This window comes from Dermacentor andersoni, chromosome 11 (genome assembly GCF_023375885.2).
Source record: "Dermacentor andersoni chromosome 11, qqDerAnde1_hic_scaffold, whole genome shotgun sequence".
NCBI lineage: Eukaryota > Metazoa > Arthropoda > Arachnida > Ixodida > Ixodidae > Dermacentor > Dermacentor andersoni.
In genome coordinates, this window is record NC_092824.1 from 18,828,745 (window position 1) to 18,838,540 (window position 9,796).

The following is a 9,796-nucleotide window of genomic DNA, read 5'->3' on the forward strand; positions in this document are numbered from 1 at the left end:
TGCCACCTCTATTTTCGGCAACATGAATTGACTCCCTTTTCATGTCCAAATCCAGCTATACATTGTGCGTGTTTTGAGCTGGTTCTGTAATTTAGGCTGGTTTTGACTAATTGAAGCTTCGCATCCTAATAATGGAGTCTACAGCCTAAAAAGAAATTGCTACATAAACGGTCACTGTCAGTACTCCATACTCCTTTAACTTAGTGCAAAGTGCTTGTGAGCCAAGAAGTTGGTAGTTCTAAGCAGTATTCCTCATTCTGACCTGGTGTTATAGCCCAGTTACTACGATGCGATGCTGCTCAGTCATGCTGGTCACAGCTTCAATGTAGGCCATGGCTGCTGCCCTCCAATGGAGGTAAAATGCAATAACGCTCATGCACTTAGATTCAGGTGTGCATTAAAGAAGCCCAGGTTCCCAAAACTTCAGGTTGTGACTTTGGAATGTAAAAGCCCTTGATTTTAAAATCTAAAGATGTTTATTAGGAGCAAGACATCATCTTCAGCTTTTACTGCACTGCCATGGCACCAAGAAGCTCTGAGTAAATAAAAACAATTTCTTAGACACTCTCCACCTCTTGCAAACATTTACAAACACTTATCTGCATGCACCTCTATTGCTGTTATGTTTAGTTCCATATGCCAAGGCGGGTTAGGATGTTAGAACTTTCAAACCTGTTTTTTTTTTACCGCTTTAAAGTTGTTGGTTATTTTGCACCTTTGTGTGTTCCGAATGCACATTTCAGTGCATCAATTTCTTCAGCAAGTGCACTCTTTATTTGTGCATGCAAAAAGGGTTCAGAAGAACTGCTTTCTCAAGATCTGTATAACAAGCAAAAAACAATTCTATGTAGGCTGCGCAAAGAGAAAGGATTGTTTTGTAAATATGTTATTTAGTTCTTAAAAAAGCAGCTGTGAGTATTCTGTTTCAAAGTGAAAATTGCCCCTACCTGGCTCTGCTTCATTTTTCGATGTTGATGGTCCATTCGGGGGCACTAACTGACAGGCTGCACTTTGGCCATGTCCGGTGTGCTGTCACCAGGCCCAATGTCGATCGACATCCTCACCAAAAGTCGAGTCCGAACTCTATGAAAGAAACATCTCATCATTTTGCTATCAGTTTTGTCATCTTGTGTGTTTCACACACGGCCGTCAGTAAAATATTCCGTCACTTGGATACTGAAAAAAAATTCAAGCATTTTCGGGCAGCCAAGCTGAATACACAATAAATGAAGAACATTAAAGAGCAAATACAGTTGTCACATTATATTGATCGAGTACAGCAGAAATGGAAATAAATCAGTGATACTGTGTCTGTTGGCTTTGAATGCAAGAAACGTAAAAACAGGAACTTGCGGCGACGCCACTTTGAATTTCCCGCGTTTGCTACACCTCACAAGTTTGGCATCGTCCGGTACTCGCGGATAGTAATCGCTTAAAATTACGATGAACGAGTGTCGGCATTAATTAACAGGGTACTTAACCGGGCAATATTTGCGCATAAAACGACTCAAGTAGCGCAGCTACTGTCAAATACCCGATGACGCATCCGCGGGCGCTGCGGTTGGGGCGAACAATTCAAAAAGGAATCCGAGTTTTACTTGTTTCACACCTACTAAGCTAAGATAGAATTTGAGTTTACTACTTAACTATACTGGATATTTACGCTCCGAATAAAACGCTGGAAATTTTGTTACGTCACATCGCATACGTATGAAAGTGAGAAAATTGCTTTTATTGTATTCTGCCCAGGCGGCATGTAGCAGCTACCACTCTCATGCAACAAAAGCATGAAAGTGGTACTCGCAGCACGGAAAACAAACACATACAGCGCCAACGTTACGCCTCTTGGAGTTAGAACTAAGCACGATCAAGCCAGTTTTCTAGCCTTCATAACGCCATGAACACGACCAAACATTGAGCGAAACAACTGTCTGCTCTCGAAAATTATTACCGCTTCCATTTACATACCTATCGCAGCCACAAGCAAAATTCAGTGGGCTAGCTGTCGACAAGCCGCAGGTTAGACTGACAGCAACATATTACGGTAACGAAAAACAATTTCCACGCTGACTTAGCAGACGCGGTGTGCGCTAAGTGCCGCAGTTCTCGTTTGCCGCTCGAAATTGACACCATGATGACGGGAACTGCATCTTTCACATCAAATATTGCACGCTTTGCTCCGGAGCTCAATAGGAGGGCGAAACGCATTTGCACGTACCTGAAATCCGCATGCCGGAAACCCGTCGACGCTTCCGAAGCCCGTACGGCCGCTTCACTTGGACGGGAGGCATTTCTATCAAACACTTCACATGCGACATGTCTCACACCGATTATGCGAACACGAGAAAATGACGCAGGCAGCATTGCGACGCCGTGCAGTCATGCATCCACCGATGAGCGGCGTGCGCGGACTTGCAGAGAACAGAACCATACAAAGCGTTAGGCGCGAGAAGATGGCGGCTCTCGTTGCGGAGACGAAGAAGCGGTGAACCAACGTTGCCAACTGTTGGTTCCGACGTTATGCCGGCGGTGGTGGCTTTAGTGGCTTTAGTGGCGTGTGTTGCGGCTGTCTAATTTTTTATTTCTTTTCCCCAAACAGTATGGTTAAGATCAGTTCCTTGTTTACATTTTTTTACCGTGTCACTTCGCATTATTTTTTAGCCTTTTTATGCGATTAAGCGGTAAATTATGGCCTCCTAGATTCGCCTGCGCCAGCTTCGCATGCAAATCTCGGAGGCCATGGGACAACGCGCAAAGGATACGCCGTTCTTGTCGTTGTTAACGTTTCATCATCGTTTCTTCAACTGAGATAGAGGCGTAGTGTCCCTTTTCCCGGGGATGGGAAGGGGACGACGAAGACGACATCGCTCAGCGCGGGGCGGGGGAGTAGCTTGGTGTTGGTTCTTACCGCGAAATTCGCGAACCTTGCGATTTTTTTATAACGTAAGCAGTTCTATACTTATCCAACAAGAAAAATCATCCGTCCGTCAGTTCGTACCGCACGATATCTTTCAAAATAGAACCCGCAGCAGCGAGTGAATTCACCTTCGTGCTAGCTCTCGCTTCAACGCGACCGAAGCGGCGAGGACATAGCGCTCACGAAGCTCTCAGCTCATGCCGCACTATGCGCTTTTCGCAGATCACTTTCAAGATAGGTGTACGCGCGTCTGTTTTCAAAGCGAAGTAAACGGTGAGAACACAGCGCGTTAAGCTTTCAGCAGTGGGCACACTCTTTCCGCATTGCAGTTCGCTTTCGAGATACGGTTCGCGCGGCCGTGCCACAAGCAGCCGCCGCCGCCGGAGAACGGTTGATAATCGTTCGACGCGGATGAGAAGTGCTAAAGAGCGATAACAGCTCAAAATGAACGGAACGTCACTAGCGCACCTGGCCCCGCCACCTGCAGTACTTTGCTTGCGCCATTCACTTGGCGCCGCCGACCACAGCAGTTCGTGTCGCCGCAGCGCTGTCGCTTATACCCGTCGGATCAAGTTTCATAACATTGATAACGACATGGACTGCGTGTAGATGAGGAAGAGTCACAATGCTTACGCATACTCAGACAAATCCCAGAGGAGTTCCTGTGTGATTTTCTTTACCGGAAATGTGCAGTCGGCGGTGACCCAGAGTTGACAATGCATGTAAGAGGGGTGCGAAGCTTTTCTTTTTATGAGAGTCTTGCCCAGCTCCCAAAGATCTGCTCATGCTGAGACTTGCTGATGGCTGTATGTGTTTTTTTTTTATTGTCGCATGCCCTCGAACCGCCATGAATACAGCTGTGTAATGGCATTAGAGCAGTATTCACGTCCAAAAGGAAATGCAGCGAGTAATTGGGCTGCCTAAGGTTTGCGGCCTGGCGACAGCTCCCCTCCCCTCCCCCGTTTCCGTTGACAAGTTAGGGGGAGGGGTCTACAGCAATCTTACACCCCCCTCCCCACAGTGGCGTAGCCAGAAAATTTTTCGTGTGAGGGAGGGGGGGGGGTCCCAACTGACCGTGGAGGGGGCAGGAGCGGGGCCATTGCCATAGTAGCAAAAAATTTACTGTTATTGATCGTTACAAGTGCCCGGCGTGCCCCCCTTGGCTACTCGACCCCCCCCCCCCCCACCCCGCAATCGACGCAAATCGAGCTATCAGAACGTGCATGACGCGCATGCATGAATAACATGAATGACATGCCGCGAAGCTGGCATGGATGTCGTGACATCATCATCATCATCAGCCTATTTTGATGTCCATCGCAGGACGAAACCTTCTCCAGCGATCTCCAATCCCTGTCTTGTGCTAACTGTTTCCACGTGTCTTCAAGTTTCCTAATTCCATCATGTCCACCTTATTCTCTGCCGTCTTCGACTGTGCTTCCCTTCCCTTAGCACCCATTCTGCAGCTCAATAGACTAGCAGTTATGTCCCTTACGCATTGCAATGTCTGCCCAGCACGACTTCTTCCTCTTGATGTCAACCAGAATATCAGCTATCACCGTTCGCTCTCTAATCCACATCGCTGTCTTACAGTCCATTACCCTCATGCCTAATATTTTTCATTCCATCGCTCGTTGCGCGGTCCTCAACGTCTTCCCAAGCTTCTTTGGTAACTTCCAAGTTTTGGCCCCATACGTTAGTAACGACAGAAAGCAATGATTAGCAGTAAGCTCCATGGTCATGATTTAGTAATGCCTGCCGTAAGCTCTCCAACTAATTTTTTATTTTTGTTAATTTCCTTGATCAGAGGCCCCTGCGAGTAATTAACCTCAGTAAACGTATTTCTGCGCAGGTTCTAGAGGCTGACTGCCGACCATGACATTTCGTTCTCTCGCCAAGCTGTGGAACATTACTTTTCTCTTCTGCATACTAACTTTCAATCAGACTTTTACACTTTCTGCGCTAAAGTCCTCAAACGCTTGTTGCAAATAGTCTGCAGCGTTGCTGAGTATGCCAATGTCATCTACAAACCGTAAGTTGGTGAGCTAGTTACCGTTAGCCCTCACTCCTAACCATTCCCAGTCTAACTGGTTGCACATCTTTATTCATTAACTGGTTGCACACCTTTATAGCGTTGTAAATATTTTGCCATTGATCATGCGAAGCCTTTTGCAGATATCTGGCTATGCAAAGTCGGTGCGTTAGTGTCATCCGTTCGATATCAACATTCGTGGGAAACATCATTTTTGACCGCTGTTCGGAGTCAGTGCGCTGCTGCCTAGATGCCCCGATCTAATCATTCCAGCTACCTGGTTCAAGCGCAGGTAGCGCGCGTTTCATGTATAGCCAGTATAAACGCGTTAAGTGCCAATGTTCATTTATCATATACTGTAAGCTTGTTCACTTACTCCCTTATAATTAGGGTGTAAATTAGAAAGACTGGGGTGTTCCAAGGGTGTTTTCTTATTGAACACCCTTTTCCGTTAAAAAAGGGTGTTTCAAGGGTGTTTACAAGGGTGAAAAGATAAGTACACCCGCATTACACCCATAAGGGTGTGAAAATTTTTAGAGTGTACATCAGTTCGCCTGCACGCCTTTCGCTCCGCATTGGTCATCCCCTCCAAGGCGCCCGGCCACGTGCGCACACTATAACTTTTGCTTCATCATTCTTTCCACGCTGAGCCTCGGACTGGGACGGCCTTCATCACGACATCGCCGCAATCATCTGCCCACCCATGTTTTTGAACTGTATAACTACCGTATTTAACAGCGAGCGAACGTATACCTAACTATCTTTTCTTTGAGTATGTAATTTCTTTTATATTTGCTACCCGCCCCTTATGCAATACCCCCAATACCCCCAACCCTGGGGGCCTTTGAGGTAATAAAGTGAAAGTGAAGTGAAGTGATGATATTGCCTTGCTTAGTAACTCAGGGGACCAATTGCAATACATGCTCACTGACCTGGAAAGGCAAAGCAAAAGGGCGGGTCTATAAATTAATCTGCAGAAAACTAAAGGAATGTTTAAGAGTCTCGGAAGAGAACAGCAGTTTACGATAGGTAGCGAGGCACTGGGAGTGGTAAGGGAATACATCTACTTAGGGCAGAGGTTAACACGGAAATAACCAAGATCAGACATATGTACAAAGGAAACATCCGTAGCACGGGCCATGAAATCATCAATCTGTACCTCGAGAGACCTCCAGCCGTAGAACGCCGGAACTACTCGAGCTCTCCGAACGAGGACCTCGACAGACACTTCTCCCAGCAAGAAATCAACGTGGTCCTGCAGACCATCAAGACCAAGCTGGTACGGGCCCCGACAAAGTGACCAACAAGATGCTGGAGAACCTGGACGACCAGGCAACGAGCCGCTTGAGAGACTACATCAACGATTGCTGGCGGAATGTGAGGATACCCGGCGAATGGAAGAGGTAGAATGTGATCCCTATCCCCAAGCGGGGTAAATCCCTAGAAATTCAGAACATGCGGCCGATCTCGCTCACTTCCTGCGTCGGTAAAGTGATGGAGCACGCCTGCCTGAGCAGAGTTAACGGCTACCTGGTGTCCAACGACATATACCGCAGCAACAAGATTGGATTCCGAAGAGGGCTCTCTACCGAAGACGCCATTATACAATTTAAGGAGCAAGTCATAGACACCACGGGGCGAGGCTTAAGGGCAATACTCGGACTCGATCTAAAGACGGCCTTTGACAGGGTCGAGCATGCGGCCATCCTCGACAAATCGCAGAAATTAGCATGGGCGAACGGACGTATAACTATTTCTTTCCGGGAAGAACAGCCAGGATCACACTGAACGAGTAAAAGAGAATCCAGGTGGACATGGGCAGCGCGGGCACACCGCAAGGGTCCGTCGTGCCGCCGATGCTCTTCAACCTCGTCATGATCGGTCTATCGGAAAAAATGGAGCGAATAGGAGGCATTAATCGCACAGTTTATGCAGATGACATAACAAGTTGAACGAGGAAGGACGCAAGCGAGGGTGACAAAGAGAGCAGGCTTTAAGGGGCGGTGGAGGCAATCCAGAATCATCTGGAAGGCTCTGGACTAGAATGCTCGCCGGAGAAATTGGAAGTGCTACTCTACCGCCCCAGGAGGCTAGGTAAGGGCCGATTTACGCTCAAACCGCCCATCGCCGCACGCCGCACCGCATGCATGCGGTTCGTGAAAAACGGGCGGTCGTCGCGATCGGTCACAAAATTGCATTTACGCTGAAACCGCATGATGCGGCGCGGTTCGCATGCGCCCGCTGGTTGTCCAAATAGGTAACCAGCAACTGGCAACATGCATCAGCGAGTTGGCAGCCTCGAGTGCTGGCGACCAGCATTATTTCGCACCGTGCCAGGATTTTGTTATAACGTTTGCTGTATTATTAGTTATTTTTTTCTTAGTTAGCTCGAGCGGTTCGAATGAGCCTGCATCCGCACTTCGGTTTGGGGACGCGACGTCTGTTGAAAGCTGGCAAACATTCGGCAGTGCGCAGAGCAACACTGTTCGAAGTCGGCAACTATCGCCAACAGCAGCAGACGACACTAGCATATTTTTGTCGATGTAGGTTGTAGCTTCCGCATCATGGTGAAAACGCGACTCCTGCACTTTCACTTTCTGCGCTGCATGTGTGGCATTGACGTGGTGACCCACTTTTGGAACACTGTGCAGTCGTCTTACCTGTGCCGCTTTTTTGTTATTTGTTTATTGCTACCGCATAATGTTGCGACAACATACGTCACTATGTTCTCGGTTGTGTACGGCGCGCTGGCGCACTTTTTGTAGCTGTGCTAGCGAAAGCTTGTGTTGTGGACAAGCGACGCACCGTCGCTCCTCGGCTGGACGAAGCACCAGCGCGGAGAAACGGGATGCGACCCCATCCCGAGTCGAGTTATGAGAATCCTCCGTCGCCCTCAGCGTCTCGGCTACCGCGGACACGGACCGAGAGTTTGCCCCCTCGAACACATGCAGCTCTCGCCTGCGTCTTTTGTAGAAAATAAACGCAGTCTGTTTTCTGCCACCGACCGATGCACTCTCCTTTCACGGATGGGGCCAGACCCCGTACGTAACACTGGCGATGAGGCAGGAGTTGCGAAGCGGATCTATAAGTTTTCGAAGTTGAGGCCATGGCTACAGGACGAAGGCACGGCGCTGTCGAGCCTTTCTCGGGCAAATCATGGGAATCGTGGATCCAGCGCCTCGAGTTTTACTTCGTGGCGAGCGACGTCAGCGAAGAAGCGGGCACTTCTCACGCTTTGTGGAGCCGACACTTTCGAACACCGTGTGCGCGCGCTGATAGCGCCGAAGATCGCGGCAGAAGTCAACTTAAATGATTTAGTGACACTTCTTAGGCGGCACTTCGACAACAGGACATCCGAGCTTTAGAGCCGGTACGTGTTTCAAAGACCCGACCAACGGCCAGCCGAGTCGATCAGCAGCTACGCTGCGGCCCTCGGAACCTTGACAGCCGACTGCAACTTCGGAGCGCTGCCTTCGGCTACAATATCGACGGCGTCACCTGACACCCAAACGACCGCTTCAGCGGCGAACCCAACTATGCCGTCCCAAGATGTGATGCTGCTGGACAGGTTCGTCCGCGGCGTCTGGGACGAACATCTTCCGCAGAGACTGTTCGCAGAAAAAGCCTGACATTTCAATGCGCTGTGGACTTAAGTCTTGTCAGCGGAAAGTGCGCCAAGGCATCAGCGAGATATCAAAGGAGTGGCAAACTCGGGGAAATTAACAGGACGTCGCAAATCAAGCCAGGAGGCAAGCATACGTCAGCGCGACATTGCTATCGATGCGACGACGGCTTGCACGACCCTGAAACATGCAAATTCAAGACAGCCGAGTGCCGTTTCTGCTCCAAGGAAGGTCACGTCGAGCATGCCTGCATCTCAAAGAAAAAGAAAAACACGGAACCACGCTCCGACAACTAGCAGCTACGGGCACACAGTGTCAAACCACCACCTGTTAGCAAATCCTGCTGCAAGCTGCACACAGATAGTGTACGTACACACTGCCCCAAGTTCCTGGTGGACTTGATAGTGGAGGAAAAGCCAGTCCAGTTTGAGGTGGACACAGGTACGGCATGCTCCCTGATAAGCGAGGACACGGACTACAGAAGGTGGAATAAAAACACTCTGTGGCTTTCATGCGAGCCGCTCGATTTGTGCACATGGTCAGGTAAACAATTACACATCCTGCACTCCGCACAAGTTCATGTGATGTTGAGATCAAAAGACTATCTGCTGCCATTGTTGGTTATGAAGGGCACCGAGTGCAACCTCCTAGGAAGAGATTGGTTTTTGGCACTTCAAATTCAGATGAAGGGGATCAACCACGTTGGAGAGCCAGCACTAGAAATTACAGAGGTCGTGGGATGACACCCAGATGTCTTCAAGGAAGACATTGGAAGCTATACAGGTCCTTTAGTTCACCTGAAACTCGAAGACGGTGCGACAGCAATGTTTTGCAAGGCTTGTCCGATTTCAGTGGCGCTGCAGGCGCTTATGAAACGTAAGCTTGACCATCTACAGCGCCAAGGCATCCTAAAGCCAACACAGCATACCAAATGGGCAACCCCATTGGTACTTGTTCAGAAGACCGATGGTACACTCAATGTTTGTGGTGACTACAGGAGTACTGTTAATACTGTTACTGTTAATGCAGCAGCGAAGAAGGCATCTTACCCGCTACCAACTGCAGATGAAGTGTTTGCAAACCTACATGGTGGAACCCTCTTCTCAGTGTTGGATTTTTATCAAGCATATCAACAATTGAAAGTTGATGAAGAAACAGCAGCACTGCTCACAGTGAACACCACAAAACGACTATTCAGGGAGGAATGCCTCCCGTTCTGAATTT